Source organism: Chrysemys picta, chromosome 6 (assembly GCF_011386835.1).
Source record: "Chrysemys picta bellii isolate R12L10 chromosome 6, ASM1138683v2, whole genome shotgun sequence".
NCBI classification, from domain to species: Eukaryota; Metazoa; Chordata; order Testudines; family Emydidae; genus Chrysemys; species Chrysemys picta.
This window is the reverse complement of record NC_088796.1, coordinates 11,877,141-11,893,659: the sequence shown is the minus strand read 5'-3', so window position 1 is coordinate 11,893,659 and position 16,519 is coordinate 11,877,141. Positions and strand designations below refer to the sequence as shown.

General features: G+C 40.4%; 1 protein-coding gene across 1 annotated transcript in view; it reads right to left on the bottom strand.

Moving 5' to 3' along the window:
* Positions 1-7,896, bottom strand: part of SLC14A2 (solute carrier family 14 member 2) — a 407,766-nt gene extending 399,870 nt beyond the window's left edge. Inside the window, exons 1-2 of the mRNA XM_042850712.2 lie at positions 7,740-7,896; positions 3,048-3,148 (exon numbers count right to left, since the gene is read on the bottom strand). The gene's annotated coding sequence lies outside the window, so the exon portion shown is untranslated. The remainder of the gene's footprint in view (positions 1-3,047; positions 3,149-7,739) is intronic.
* Between the last annotated feature and the right edge of the window lie 8,623 nt (positions 7,897-16,519).

Here is a 16,519-nt window from a genome sequence, read left to right as displayed (position 1 = left end):
ACTACCTCTCAAGGCAAGTAGGATGCAAGTAGGATGTGATTCAGAGGGGCAGCCCTTAGGCACAGTGCCTCCAATGGCTGCTCATTGATTGGTGAAACTTGTGCACCATGCTTTGTTCAGAGATTGTGTCTCAATGCACAATCTTGCCCCGAGTTAGCAGGACTACATAAGCTGTGCACGTATATGTAGATATATTGCATGCATATATATTCATATCACACACACATTATATGCTATATATCAATATATGTAGGTACACATATACACACATGCATCATATTGCGTGTGTATGACTCCCCACCTCAACAGATTCCAAAGAGTGCAATACATCTGGTACTTTTGCAAGTAGGTATTTCCTGGGAGGAACATATATTGTATCCAGAACTACATCTTTGGTTGCCTCTATATATCCTAGAATCAGGCACCATGTTTCTACTACCCAATAAAAATTAGCCTCTGCGAATGAGACTGTTCCCAGTTAAGACTATATACATATGAACATATACTTAGAAAATTAGTTTCTTTACGGATACAGGACATTCAAGCAAACTAGAGAAACAGCCCCTTTAAAAACCAATCAGCAAGCATATGATGATGGAGTAAGGTAATACACCTTTCATAAACATTTATTTTATTTCCCCCATTCCTGCGATTTAGCAATGTATTGGCTGACCCTATAATGTGCAAAACACCCAAACTCCCATTGAAGTCTGTGGACATTCCAACATCATTCCCAGTAAGTCATAATACTTAAGAGCAGGTTACATGGCTGATAGCAGTTGAATTCAACAGGGCTTTGGAGCTGTGCTCCGGCTCTGCTCCAGCTCCAGGCAAAAACCTGCAGCTCCACTGCTCTGGAGCTGCTCCGCGCTCCAGCTCCCGGCTCCGCTCCAAAGCCCTGGAATTCAAGATTCTAGATTACAAACAATGGGTAAGAAATTGATTTTCAGTGTTACACTCATAATCAATAAGACATTGGCAGTATGAAACATACAAATTGATATTCTGAGTCACTAACAGTGACATGAAGTGGATATTCCACCTGGTGCATTGCTGGCTCATTTAAAATGTACTCTTCTGCAGTAAACACAATATGATGAGAACACAAATTATCATTAAGAACCAAAGCCAGGCGGAAAATCAGTCTGGAAGACTAGTCTGAACATACCACTGAAGACAAAGGAATACGGTAGCTCTACTTCACCATTTTAATATAGGGAGACATTGACACAGGAGATAAAGAAAAGCACAATAGTAGTGTTCTCAAAATAAAGAAAATAGCTGGACTCAGCATCTGTGTGCATGAGAGAGTATGTTTAAGGACCAAGTTTTTAGAGACCTTGATCCAGCCCCTAAGGTCCCCATCCTGCAAACACTTATAAATGTGAGTAGCACTACTGAATTCTATGGGACAACTGGATAGTGTAATGTTAGTCACGTGCATACAAGCTTGCAGGACTGCCACTCATGTTAACACCTGGAATTTTGAGTTCATTTGCATATGCAAAACCCAGGTTTGCTTGCACTAATCATGTTCTAAGCATTCCATTTGTGCACTCCAGTGGGCTCAGCATGCACCAATGAACACATACTCAGAAAGCTACGGGTGTAGATTTAAAGGTATTGATTAAAACGTGGCTCAAAACACAAACCTGAAAATGATGAAAGGGAAAAAAAGCAAGGTAAAAAGCTCAGATTCCGCGTTATTAACCAAATACACATACAAATAAAAATATTTTAAAGCAAGAAATTTGAAAATGTCTTTCACGGTCAGTAACCGTGAAGACTTGAGTTTGAGATCTAGCCCTTATGGAAGAGTTTTCTAGCATTTAATAGGAAACTAAAAGAAATTATTCTAGGATTTACTAGGAAATGGAAGAATTAATTTACTAGAGAATTACTTCTTTCCTGTAGCTACATAATTCTATAGCAAGGAGATAATTATCTCTCAAATGCTATAAAATTACTAAAAGAACTTTTTAAAAATATCGTAATTTTTCCATACGGATTTGTTTCCCCTGAAACAATTGATGGCATTACTAGCTACATTGGGAGTTGAATGCACTCAGCAGTTCCCAGTAGCAAGCTGCCCAGCACCTTGCAAGTGGTGGCCCTAAAATGGAATAAGGAACCCAGCATTGTCAGTAATTGTCGTGAATGGAACACGGAGTTCTGGTGTTCCTGGGTAAAAGCTGTGCAGTTTGGCTAAAACTTCCATATTTTGGTGTCCAAGTCAGGCACCTAAATCTAGATTTAATACTTAGACCAAGGAGGGCCTGTTTTTGCTGTGCTCCTGTAACTCCAAATTCCTGTAGGCCCAGTCCAGGACTTTAATACAAAACTTGCTAGAGGAGAACACAATTGGGGCACTACCAGATTAAAAGACAATATCCCAACATGACACCCTTATAGTATAGACTGGGCCTAGCTCGGCTCATGCTTATTATGTGCTCTGCTCGCTCTACTTTTAGCTCAAATTGCACCAAATGGGTGTCCTGAGCAAACCTTGTACCAGTATTATAACTGGACAATCTAGAAAGCTAGAGAATTCACTCTGTGCATTTTTTCTTGCAATAAAAAAAAAAAGATTCTCAAGGTCCAGTTTCTACTTTTCTTCCTCCCCTTGTCCATATCCCCTGGCAATACAGTCTAGTAAGCTGGAAATTGTCACTTGAGCTAAATGTATATCTTCACCACTGAATATTTTCAGTATTCACTTCAGTTACTTCACAGATTATTTTTAAAAAAGGATACAAACTTCAAGTGGAAATGGAAAACTATTAGGAAACAATTGTCCTTTGATCTTGCAGTTTTTAATGGGGTTAAGATCTTCTGAAGTTTAGGGGAACCTATGTGCGCACACAAACATTCAGCTCTATACATGGGACTTTAATGCTAGCAAGGGACAAGCCCCAAAAGCTACATATGTCAAGTTGAGAATGCACAAGACTCTGGAATTACTGCTGCTTTCTTAGGCAGTGCAACTTTCATCATTTCAATATATTCTGTTTGTTTCTCCTACTCACATGTTATCTGTGTTATCTTACCTTAGAAGCTACATGCTGTAGAGGTCCAGTCCAGTTGCTGATTAGTACCCAGAACAGGAAACCTAGACCAAACAGGAAGCACAAGGGACAGTCTCTCAGACCTAAATGCAAACAATTTGATTAGCTAATCACTCATCCCATTAGAGAGTTAGCACTGGATTTATTCCTACAGTCCATGGATTGCCCCAGATTAACAACCCTTTCATATTGTACCCTAGAGCTGGCCAAATAATTGGTTTTTCAGTTCAGCCAGCAATCTGAAAAAACTAGGAAAATATTCGGTTCAGTTCCGAAAGTGTTCGGAATTTGTCAGCAAACTGGAAAAGTCTGTTTCAGGCCCAGCAAACCAGGCTTGTTTGTGCCCATTTGTCCCCCTTTATAACCTTTTGTTCACAGGTTAGGGCACTCACCTGGAATGTGGGAGACCCAGCTTTGAATCAGGCAGAGAGAAGATTTGAATCCACATCTCCTATCTCCCAGGTGAGTGTCTTAATTGCCATGATAGACTAGCTCTCTCTCGCTCTCTGGCCCAATGAGTATTCAAGCATGGCGACAAAAACAGCTTCAACAGGAGAAAGTGAGAGCACTCATCCCCAGAATCATCTAAGGCCTCATGATTTGGATGGTCACCTGTGAGACAGGAGTTTTGTGTTCAAGTCTCCCAGTGGGTATTTAAAGCTTGGTCTTATGCATCGCAGGGAAGTGCTCTAACCACTAGGCTTTAAAGGGGAACAGGTGGGTGGATGGACATGCACAAATACACATGGTTTGCTGGCCCTAAAAAAACCTTTTCCCTGGCAGATACTATCACATCAAAATCATGAATAATTTCAGGTCAACCAAAATTGCATTTTTCAATGAATAAGCTATTAATTCAAAAAAAAATTGCCCAGCTCCACTGCATGCTTCCCAGCACTTCAGAGAAGTTAATTACAAACAAAATATGATGTACAAACCAGGGCCAGAGTCAAATTAGCACTTAAGCATGTGCCTATGTCCATCCCTACTCAGGATACCTTTTAAGTACATGCTTAACTTTAAACGTGCTTAAATTCCTTTGATTCCAATATGACTTAAAGTCACCATGTGCTTAATAAATATCACCCTGAATGGGAATGCTTTCCTGAATCAGGGCCAGGAAGAAACCAGAAGATTTTCTTCTCCCTCAACCCCACCCTCCCAAAACACCTATCGGAACTGATCAGAACAAAATCAGGAAACTCAGAGGCACATGATTTTTAAGACCTCTGAAATGCTATGAACCTCATAAAAGATTTGGGTTCATACTCAGTTCTGGGTGAAAGTTCAGGATACATCTTATTGAATGCAAACATACCCAGCCATCCTTAAATATAATGAATGACTTGTGGAATATGTAGCCACAACAGAATTAGTTCAGTCTGGAATTTCAGCCTTAATTTTGAATTTCTTAGCTTTCTTTCCTCACCCCATCAGGGATGGTACTTGGTCCTGCTGTGAAGGCAGGGGACTGGATGCGATGACCTTTCAAGATCTCTTCCAATTCTATGAGATAGGTACCCCCTCGGTTTCCATTAACAAGACTAAAAATAAATAAATAAATAAATGGAGATATCCTATCTCCTAGAACAGACCTTCAAAGGTCATCAAGTCCAGCCCCCTGCCTTCACTAGCAGGACCAAGTACTGATTTTGCCCCAGCTCCCTAAGTGGCCCCCTCAAGGATTGAACTCACAACCCTGGGTTTAGCAGGCCAATGCTCAAACCACTGAGCTATCCCTCCCCTTCTTTGCACTTGCACTGCTGTATATGGTACCTTCCAGCCATGTATCCAAGAGGACTTTACTTATTTTAAAAGGACTCTCCAGATTAAAATCATGCGCGTGATTCCCATTTGTACAATATGATGGGGGCTAATTTAGCTACAACGAATCAGGAAAAAGATCTTGGAGTCATTGTGGACAGTTCTCTGAAGGCGTCCACACAGTGTGCAGCGGCAGTCAAAAAAGCAAACAGGATGTTAGGAATCATTAAAAAGGGGATAGAGAATAAGACGGAGAATATATTATTGCCCTTCTATAAATCGATGGTATGCCCATATCTTGAATACTGCATACAGATGTGGTCTCCTCATCTCAAAAAAGATATACTGGCACTAGAAAAAGTTCAGAGAAGCTCAACTAAAACGATTAGGGGTTTGGAACGGGTCCCATATGAGGAGAGATTAAAGAGGCTAGGACTTTTCAGCTTGGAAAAGAGGAGACTAAGGGGGGATATGATAGAGGTATATAAAATCATGAGTGATGTGGAGAAAGTAGATAAGGAAAAGTTATTTACTTGTTCCCATAATATAAGAACTAGGGGCCACCAAATGAAATTAATGGGCAGCAGGTTTAAAACAAATAAAAGGAAGTTCTTCTTCACACAGCGCACAGTCAACTTGTGGATCTCCTTGCCTGAGGAGGTTGTGAAGGCTAGGACTATAACAGGGTTTAAAAGAGAACTGGATAAATTCATGGAGGTTAAGTCCATTAATAGCTATTAGCCAGGATGGGTAAGGAATGGTGTCCCTAGCCTCTGTTTGTCAGAGGCTGGAGATGGATGGCAGGAGAGAGATCACTTGATCATTACCTGTTAGGTTCACTCCCTCTGGGGGGACCTGGCTACTGGGCTAGATGGACCTTTGGTCTGACCCAGTACGGCCATTCTTATGTTCTTATGCTAAAGCCTTTGATCTGGGGATAGCAGCAGTCGGTCTGCAGATGGCCAGACTAGGGAAAGTTGTGCCTCTCTGCCTTCGGGAGCAGCCTGCTTTGTCTCTGGTTTTGGGTTTTTGTATGTTACCGTTCTGAATGCTAAGTGTTACATTGCAACCTTCCAGCAAACGTATAGTATGTTTTTATCTAACTTTTCTTTCTTTGCCCCATGAACATAACAAAGGAGACCTAGAACCCACATTTACCAGTAGGTTACACTAGGTCAGTGGAAATAAAGTGGCCACTTTCAATGTTGTTTCTAGTTATTTTCACCTCCCAGTTCTCCGACACTGTCAAACAAAATAGCATTATGGAGTCAAAGCAATGCAGGAGACCAAACAAATACATTTTCTCATTGACATTTAAATGAAAAAAAAGAAAATATTTCTAATATTAGAATTAGTAGTATTTACGTTATTTGTATAGACTTAAGATGTTTGGCTTGCTTAGCCTAACAAAACAAAGGCCATGGGGAAATATGATTGCTTTCTATAAATACATCCGAGGACTTTATACCAGGAAGGCAGAGGAGTTGTTTAAGTGAAGCACCAATGTGGACACACGAATAAATGGACATGAACTGGCCATCAACAGGTTTAGGCTTGAAATTAGACAAAGGTTTCTAACAATCACAGTGAAGTTCTGGAATAGGCTTCCAAGGGGAGTAGTGGGGCAAAATTTCTGTTTTGAGGCTAAGCGGGATAAGTTGATGGAGAGGATGGTATGATGAGGTTGCCTACAATTGCATCAGTTATTAGCAAAGATCTCCAATGGGCAGAGACGGGACACTAGATGGGGAGGGCTCTGAGTTAATACAGAGAATTTTTGCCCAGGTGTCTGGCTGATCTCACCCACATGCTCAGAGTCTCACTGATCGTCATATTTGGAGTTGGGAAAAATGTTCCCGCCAAAGTCAGATTGCCAGAGACCCTGGGGTTGTTTTGCCTTCCTCTGTAGCCTGGGGACGAGATCGCTTGCTGGTTTGAACTAGAACAAATGGTGGATGCTCTGTATCTTAAAGTCTCTAAATCAAAATCTGAGAACTTCAGTAACTCAGCCAGAGGTTATGTGCCTAGTACTGGAGAGGGTGAGGTTCTGTGATGTGAGGTGCACAGGAGGTCAGACTAGATGGTCCATGATTGACCCTTCTAGCCTTAAAGTCTATCAGACTAAATTTTGAGCCTGTCAATATCCTTTTAAAAATTCTTTAATTTCTGCTCTCTACTATTTATAAAGGAAATAGCATTAACAAACACAATAATTAAGATGTACACAATATAAATGCTAATCTTCTAACATGTCAAGAATTTTTATCCCTTACTGAATCAATAGGAATTATTAAAGCAGACATTTTAAGACCTTTAAAAATCAACTCTCAAAGCATGCACTAAACAATCATATCATTGACAAAAAAAAAAGTGAAGAATTCATGTTATACTGTTTCATACTCATTGTCTCAGGTGAAAAAATGGTGTTCAAAATGGCATAATTTATAAGGCCGATCCATGTACGTTGAATAATTAAGTTGACTTTGTCTATCAGGTTACAGTCCATGAACTTTTTGAGGAAAGAATTTAGTAGAATGGAGGTGTTCCTTCCAAGTTATCAGTAATCGTCCCATAGTAACACTATGTGACACCCACAAAAGCTCTCAAAATGATCAATTTCCATAGCTAATAAAAATCACACATGCTACAGTAATAATCATAAGAAGAGAAGTAAATTTTAGGTTTCTAATTTTTGAAAAATCACTGACAAAGTTGTGTTGACCCTAAAAAAAGCTGCATATGCATTTAGAAATAATTTTCTACAATGTAACAGTGTTGCAAATAAGCACTGCGATAAAAGTGAAGGCAATTTCAATGTCAGTTTAAGCAAAGTAAAGAGAAAAGAAATTACTTATTGAAATTCTGCAAGACAAATAGGAGTACAAAAATCATTAGAGGGATACAACTTACCCCACAGCTGGTTTACTCGCTTTAACAATCAGAGTTCATGAAGTAATTTATATATCTGGAAACAGCCAACTGTTGGCATTAGAGAGCTATTACTTGGAAGGCCATTAAGAAAAGATGGCAAACTTTAAAACATTTTGTGGCAGACAAAGTAAATGACGTTTTGCATTGCATCAACAATGGGTTTCAAATGCTCTAACGTTGGATTGCTCAATGTTCATGTTAACAGCTTGTTCTACTTGAACAGCCAGAGAATAAGGCTGGATGTTAATAAGTATGGGGTTGCTCTTGCTTCTTTAAAAACTTGTCCTCCCATTAAATGAATTGATGGACATTTCTCAAATGCCCATAGAATTTATCCAGCATCTGACTCAGACTTTCAATTGATGTAAATCAGCAAAGCGCCGTTGAAGTTGATGTGGCTACACCAATTTACATAGCTGACCATTTATACCCACATTTTCTATGATATCCTAGCATGGACTAAAGTTCTGCACGGGTGATTCTCCATCTTGCTTAATGTGAATTTCCTCCTTTTTGACAATAAAGGGAGGTTAAAATTTTACAAGTTTTATATACTCAGGAAATATTTATGAGGGTTTAAGTCTTATCGGAGATAAGAAGCACTCATGCACCTGCTTTTCCTAGCATAAATTGGTCTTAAAAAAATTATTGACTGCCTCACAGGTTTATAGATTAGCATAGACTATAGTCAAAGGGCACCCAGAAGATGAAAGTTCCAAAGCTGGGTCTATAGTAAGTCAAATACAATTGCCAAGGTCTCTCTTGCCTTAGGGATGGGAAGAGTAAAGAGATATTTTAGTATCCAATGGACAAAACTTTCTGTCGACCATTGGTGTAATTTTATAGGTATATCTTATTTCATAATAGACAATGAAGCATGTACATATGCTGAAGAAAGTGACTGTGGTTTAGTGATTAGAACAGGGGGACTAGGAGCCTAGACTCCTGGGTACTACTTCTATCTCAGCCACTGGCTCACTGTATTGCTTTGCAGAAGTTACTTAAGAACTGACCCTGCACCTGTCAAAGTTGAGAGAGTTTAACATTGGCATCAAAGTGAGCAGTGTCATGGCCCTAACCTCAACACACCCCATTTTACTCATCTCCAAAACAGGTACTTACCCATTTCCAAAGGGGTTTTGAAGCTTAAATCAGTTGAATTCATTAATGTTTCTAAAACACTTTGCAATACTTGGATGGAGAGGGACAACACATTCTCTTGTAAAAAGAATTTAATTTGCAATACAGTGTTCACTCCAAGTAAAGAGTGAAATTAATCACTAGTTAAAATAGCACACTCAGTATTGTAATAGTGCTCAAAAGCAACAGTGCTGCGAGGATTCCCTCATAACTTCCATTATAAATTCAGATAAAGTTTGGAGAAAGCTCTATAGGTGCCCTGAGTCAGAATCTATACTCTGAATCACTATACTGGGTGGTTGGCTCGAGAGGGCCAGGGACAAGTAGAAGCTGTTATAAAGCTGTGTGAGCTGAAAATAGTGCCAATGGAAATTGGTTAGAACTCTTTTTTTATCTTATATTTTTGTACCTAAAAATGACATCGTAGATTTTTTTAAAGGTGTAAAAGATAGAAATTGCTCCCAAAGTCAAAAACTTTGAAGGATAAACTTGATCCAAGAGCAAACACAATTACAATGCAATTAATTTTACAACATGCCGTTCAGACAGCTATTTCCCAATCCAAAGCAATTACCGTGTAAACATTACACTAAGAAAGGGCAAGGGTAGGTAGGGGAAATAGATAAGGAGAGGCGTGAAACTGGCTGGCAAGAACAAAGAGCAGTGTGGGGAATTGATAGCTTACTGGTTGTATGTGGTGTATACAAAGTCGCCTGGAAAAAGTAGGTTTTGATCTTGTTTAGAGACAGCAAAGGCAGATCTCCAAGAGAGAAGAGGAGAGATTGGAGCCTTGAATGAGGGCAGGCCTGGACTGATAGGAGAAGCAAGTGCAGGCATATGGCGAGATGCAACAATGGAAGCACGTGAGTATACCCAGGAAGTGGTTTGAAGACAATGGTCAAATTTAGCCATGGTATAAGTGTAACTCCCTGGTGAGTGTGCATTATGGGCTCCCTCGGACGCTCACCTGGGGTTACATAAGCAAAGCGAAGTCAATAGAGATGCAACAGCCAGGCAAGCTTTGGCCAAAGGAGTGCAAGTATGTAGTGTGCACAGATGTAAACGGGGAGCCAATGGAGGACTTTTATGTTGGGATTTATGTGGTTACCTTTGCATTCAGGAGTGGGGAGGAGTGCTGCAGAGATAGGAGAGGTCGGGAGGCCATAGATAAGAAGCTTGTAATCAATTGTAAGCCCTTGTGAAAGCAGGACCCCTGAGAGCTCCTTAGCTATAGAAATGATTGATATTTGAGAGTGGGGTTTACAACAAATGCACAGGAGCAGGGATTGTCTCTTCATTCCACTTAGCTGGGGCTCTCGTTCAGCATTGGGGCTCCTAGGTGCTACCACCAAACGAAAACTAATAAATAATAACAACTATACGATATGCTACAGCATTGTTTTCTTTTGCTTGAGGTATAAATGTCCAGAACATGATAAAAGACAGGGTGACTGTGTGGAGGAGCTTAGAGTCTAAATTAAACAAATGAGATGCAAAGGATAAGAAGCTGAAGTACCAGAAGGTGAGTGGAGGGGTCAGTAAGGATGGGTAGATCCCAAATGTGTATCTTCAGCACCAAGAACTAGTCTTCATGTTCAATATCTCTAACATATCTAGCCAGGTATTTATAACATGGCCATTTCCACGGTACCCGTGCTCAGATTCAGTAACACAGTAAGGAGGATTCCTGGGAAACAACTCCAGAATTCATCTGCATCTTACTGTCAGATGCTTGGAATACCTATTGAATTAGAAGAGGAATGGCTGGCGGTTTGTCATTTCTTTTAGAAAGATACAGTGAGTGACATCTCTATTAGAGCTGCAGACACGGTGAAGTATATGATATTTGCAATGACAAACTATTTGCTGGGAAGAAAAATCACTTGCTTGTTGTGCACATCTGATCTGCTAATTACACACATGCTGGGGAAAAGGAAGGAGTGTTCCCCAACAGAGCATGCCTGCAACAGGATTATACTTTGAAATCAGACAAATGTAGGGCTGGAAGGGACCTCAAGAGGTCATCTAGTCCATCACCATGCTGAGGTAATATCAAATAAACCTGGTCTATCCCCAATAGGTGTTTGTCTAACCTGTTCTTAAAAACCTCCAATGATGGCAATTCCACAACCTCCTTTGTTAACCTATTCCAATATTTAGTTATCCACAGGATTAGAAAGTTTTTCCCAATATTTAACCAAAATTTCACTTGCTGTAGTTTAAGCCCATTAATTCTTATTCTACCTTCAGTGGATGCCGAGAACAATTGATCATTGTCATCATATTTAAAGACTTATCAAGTCCCCCTAAGTCTTCTTTTCTCATACCCAGTTTTTTAAACCTTTCCTCAAAGGTCAGGTTTTTCTAAAACTTTTTATCGTTTTTGTTGCTATCCTGTTGACTCTCTTCAATTTGTCCACACCTTTCTTAAAGTATGGTGACCAAAATTGAACACAATACTCCAAGTGGGGCCTCGCCGGTGCTGAGTGGAGTGGGACAATTTCCTCCCGTGCCTTATATATGACACCTCTGTTGTAACCCCCAGAATGATATTAGACTTTTTCACAAATGCATCACACTGATGCTCATATTCAATTTGTGATTCGCTATAAACCCCAAATCCTTTTCAACAGTACTACTGCCTCGCTAGTTATTTCCCATTTTGTATTTGTGCATTTGATTTTTTTCTTCCTAAGTGTAAGACTTTGTACTTGTCTTAATTGAATTTCATTCTATTGATTATAAACCAATTCTACAACTGATCACGGTCATTTTGATTCTAATCCTATCCACCAAAGTGCTTGTAACCCCCCTCCCAGCTTGGTGTCATCTGCAAATTTTATAAGCATACTCTCCACTCCATTATTCAAGTAATTAATGAAAATATTGAATAGTACCAGACCCAGGACTGACCCCTGCAGGACCCCACTAGATACATCCTCCCTGTTTGAGAGCAAACCATTGATAACTATTCTTTGGAGTATGGTTTTTTTTAATCAGTTGTGCATCCACTTTATAATAATTTCATCTAGACCAAAAGTTTTACTAAAATCAAAATAAATCACTTCTACTCCTCCCCCACCCCCAACATCCAGTAGGCCAGTCACCCTATCAAAGAAGGAAATTAGGTTAGTTTGGCATGATTTGTTCTTGACAAATCCATGTTGGCCATTACTTATTGGCCTATTATCATCTAGGTGCTGACAAATTGATTGTTTAATACTTTTTTCCATTATTTTTCCAGGTATCAAAGTTAGGCTGACTGGTCTATAATTCCCTGGTCCCTCTTTGTTCCCCTCTTTAGGCCAGGTACTATGTATGCCCTTATCCGGTCCTCTAGGACCTCACCTATCCTCCATGAGTTCTCAAAGATAATCACTAATGGATCCAAGATTGCTTCAGCTGGTTCTTTAAGTACCCTAGGGTGAATTTAATCAACTTCTGCCAACTCAATTACATCTATCTTATATACATATTCTTTAACTGTTCTTTTCCTATTCTGCCTTGTGTTCCTGCTCCCTTGTTGTTAATATTAATTGTGTTAAGCATTGCACTGGTACACAGTACACTGGTTTCTGGTGCCAATGCCCACAAATTTGCATGAATTCCCATTTGGAGCATGGATTCTTTTGAAGAACCAACATTTCTGTACTGATACTAGACACGGGTCTGAGCAGCCAAATTCAGATCAGATCTGGACTTCCAACTCTCCAAAGGTATCCAGGTCTGAGAGGTTGGTTCAGCTCACAGATATAGGGGCCAGCTGTAAAATTCAGACCCTGGTTTGGAGTGGCTCCACTCTTCAGAGTTCATGTGTCTCAATGTTGGGTTTTGGTTGGAGCCCATTATACAGATACTGGTAGCAGCCAGCTGTGAAATTCAGAGCTGGGCTTCAATTCCAATCCTCCTGCTTCAAAAAGTAGGGGATGTTTCCAGTCTGGGGTATTGGTTCAGGCACATATCTAAAGGGAAACCAAGAACAGTCATTCTTACTGCCAGACATACTCCCAACAGATGAAATAGGAGGGGTTGTACTGTAATAGAGAAACACTGGGCACAACTATTATAGCAATTTATAGGAGGCCAGTTCCCGCATTCATATGAACAGCAAGAGGACTGAAAGAGCAAGAGGACTGAAATAAAGATTGGGTTGGCACCCCACTGAACCTTCGGTTCCATAGCAACAGCAAGGCCCTGCCAGGAGAGAAGGAAAAGATGGGATCATTCCTGCCTAACTCCAGACAGTTGGCCTGACAGTCAGGTTTTGGTGGGATTTCTCAGGTCAGTCTCCCAAACTTCAGGACTTCCAGTGCCACAGCTGTGAAAGTCACACTGGACAGAATGGAGAAGGCCTAGAGAGATGGCAGGCTGCAAAGAAGAGAGGTCTGATGTCCCACTGTTGGCTGGAATCAATTCCGGGAAATATATTTTTCTCCTGACTGAAAAGATATGTACTTTACTTTTTGCTGCAGCTGCTTTTTATTTTAACCTTCCTCCTCCCCCACCCCCCTTCCCATTCCCCTTCCTCTTCATCTCACAAAGAGAGACCTTAGGGGCAGGGCTGCCTGGAGCAGAGGTAGGTGGAAATCTCAGGTTTCTGAATTTCCCACACAGGTGTGGATGGCAATTTCATAGCGTCCCAGCAGGCAGACTGGCAGCTCTAAGCTGGAAGAAATGTGTCACACTTGACACTCATATTCCTCCTGAGAGCAGGGTTCTTTTATTCTATAGAAAACAGAGTGAAACAATGCTCATTGTGGGATCAGCAGGCAGGGCAAGCAGACATAAAATGCCTCCTCCTGCTTCCCAGCAACACAGTCACTATGGCCAGGGATCATCTAAAAATTACAAATCTCCCACTGAAAATATTTCACACATTTTCCATTATTTGGATTGACTTTGGCCACAACAGTGTTGCTTGAAGAAGCAGAGCCCGGTTTCAATGATTTGTTCTGCTCTTAATGTGAAAAGGCTTCATCCAACTGTCTTGCTACCTTTCATGCAAGTTTTCCTGGTTGGCCTGTATCTAAACTCAAACAGTGAAGGTTAAACACAAACCTAACCATTAAGAATTAGCCCGAATCTAAGAATACAAAGTTGTTTGGTCTCTCCCTGACTTTTACTAACTTCATAACGGGTCTCCCAACACAGCTCAGGTCCCTTTCTATCACCAGCAAACTCCGCAGCATAATGGGCCTTACAGACACAGAATCTAACAACATACCACCACCCCAGGAGCAAATCCAGATATGAAAACAACCTTGGTTCAAATTTTTTTGTGTATGATTTTTTTAAATTCAAAAGGTTTAGCATATTTTACTGACGTTTTTCATGTACTCTTTTCTGTTTTCAAAATGAGAAAAAATATATATTAGTCACATAGTTTTCCTGCAAAAAATCATTTTCAAAATTTAAAAAACATTTATTTTTTAAAAAAAACTAGTATTTTTACTGGCATTATCCATTGTTTTCAAAATAAATTACTTTTTTGTGAAAAGTTTTTATGGTGAAAAATGCATTTACGCACACACAAAAAATATTGAAAATATGTAACTGATTCTATCCTCCCATTACCTGTGTCTTTCTGATGAAATTTTATGTTATTCCCCTCAATGTATGTGGTGGGTTAATCCCGTCTCTTCCTCTTCTTCCAATCTCACCAGGTTCTGACATACATCTAGGCCTGAATCCCATCCATTGACCTAACTGGGATAGAATGGGAACTACTGTACTGCACCTGTCCTTTCAAAAAAAGAAGCCATTCCCAGTCTTAAAACTACAATACCCACCTGCTGAAGTGAAAAAACAGATTGACAGAGCCAAACGAGTACCCAGAAGTCACCTCCTACAAGACAGGCCCAACAAAGAAAATAACAGAACACCACTAGCTGTCACCTTCAGCCCCCAACTAAAACCTCTCCAGCGCATCATCAGAGATCTACAACCTATCCTGAAAGATGATCCTTTACTCTCACAGATCTTGGGAGACAGACCTGTCCTCGCTTACAGACAACCCCCCAACCTAAAGCAAATACTCACCAGCAACCACACATCACTGAACAAAACCACTAACCCAGGAACCTATCCTTGTAACAAACCCCGATGCCAACTCTGTCCACATATCTATTCAAGTGACATCATCATAGGACCTAATCACATCAGCCATACCATCAGGGGCTCGTTCACCTGCACATCTACCAATGTGATATATGCCATCATGTGCCAGCAATGCCCCTCTGCCATGTACATTGGCCAAACCGGACAGTCTCTACGCAAAAGAATTAATGGACACAAATCTGACATCAGGAATCAAAATACTCAAAAACCAGTGGGAGAACACTTTAACCTGTCTGGTCATTCAGTGACAGACCTGCGGGTGGCTATATTACAACAGAAAAACTTCAAAAACAGACTCCAAAGAGAGACTGCAGAGCTAGAATTGATATGCAAACTAGACACAATCAACTCCGGTTTGAATAAGGACTGGGAATGGCTGAGCCATTACAAACATTGACTCTATCTCCCCTTGTAAGTACTCTCACACCTATTATCAAACTGTCTGTACTGGCCTAGCTTGATTATCACTTCAAAAGTTTTTTTTCTCTTAATTAATTGGCCTCTCAGAGTTGGTAAGACAACTCCCACCTGTTTATGCTCTCTGTATGTGTGTATATATATCTCCTCAATATATGTTCCATTCTATATGCATCCGAAGAAGTGGGCTGTAGTCCACGAAAGCTTATGCTCTAATAAATTTGTTAGTCTCTAAGGTGCCACAAGTACTCCTGTTCTTCTTTTTGCGGATACAGACTAACACGGCTGTTACTCTGTCCTTTCAAATAAACAACTCACTTAAATCTTGAACCAAACAGGTTTTGAGATTTAAAAAGCTCAGTTCACAACTTGCTACCCTTCATTGCCATGCACTTAAGGATACTGGGGTTCTGGCCAGGATCAAAATGGAAATGATGACATATTAAGAGAGAGATTATTCCCATGTAGGCCAAATGCTGAAGTCCTTGTGGTAATCTGCCCTTGGTTACATAGGCAGAACTCCCATTGAAGTGAGAGGTTCTCAGAATTGGGCTGTCAGCTTTTATTGAGGCCTGACTCAGACAGAGTTCCCATTGACTTCAGGGTACGACCCAGTACTTCTGCCTGTAATGAAGGATAGATGATCCAATGGTTAGGGCGCTAGCTTGGGACTGGAGAGGACCTATGTCCAATTCTCTCCACCCTCACAGGATGCCAGAACTTGGGCTCCAGCCTGAGCCTGAATATTTACACAGCAATTTCTCAGCCCCAGAGCCTAACGCCTCAAGGGGATGTTGTGAGGATAAAACACCATAAAGATTATGACAGGCTCAGAAACTATGCTAGGGGCCACAGAAGTATCTTATACACAGGGAAGATTAGAACAAACATTTAAAAACCTCAGAGTTCTCTAGAACTCTAAACATTCTAAAATTCATATGTGGCTCTTGGCATCTCTCAAAATTTGGAATTTCTGACTTTTTTTTTCTTTTTTAGTCTATTTGATTTCCTCTGCTGGGGACTACTTCCTATGGCAGCTCCAGACTAAGACACAAACGCAGCTTTTATCTCCTTTCAAATGTGTA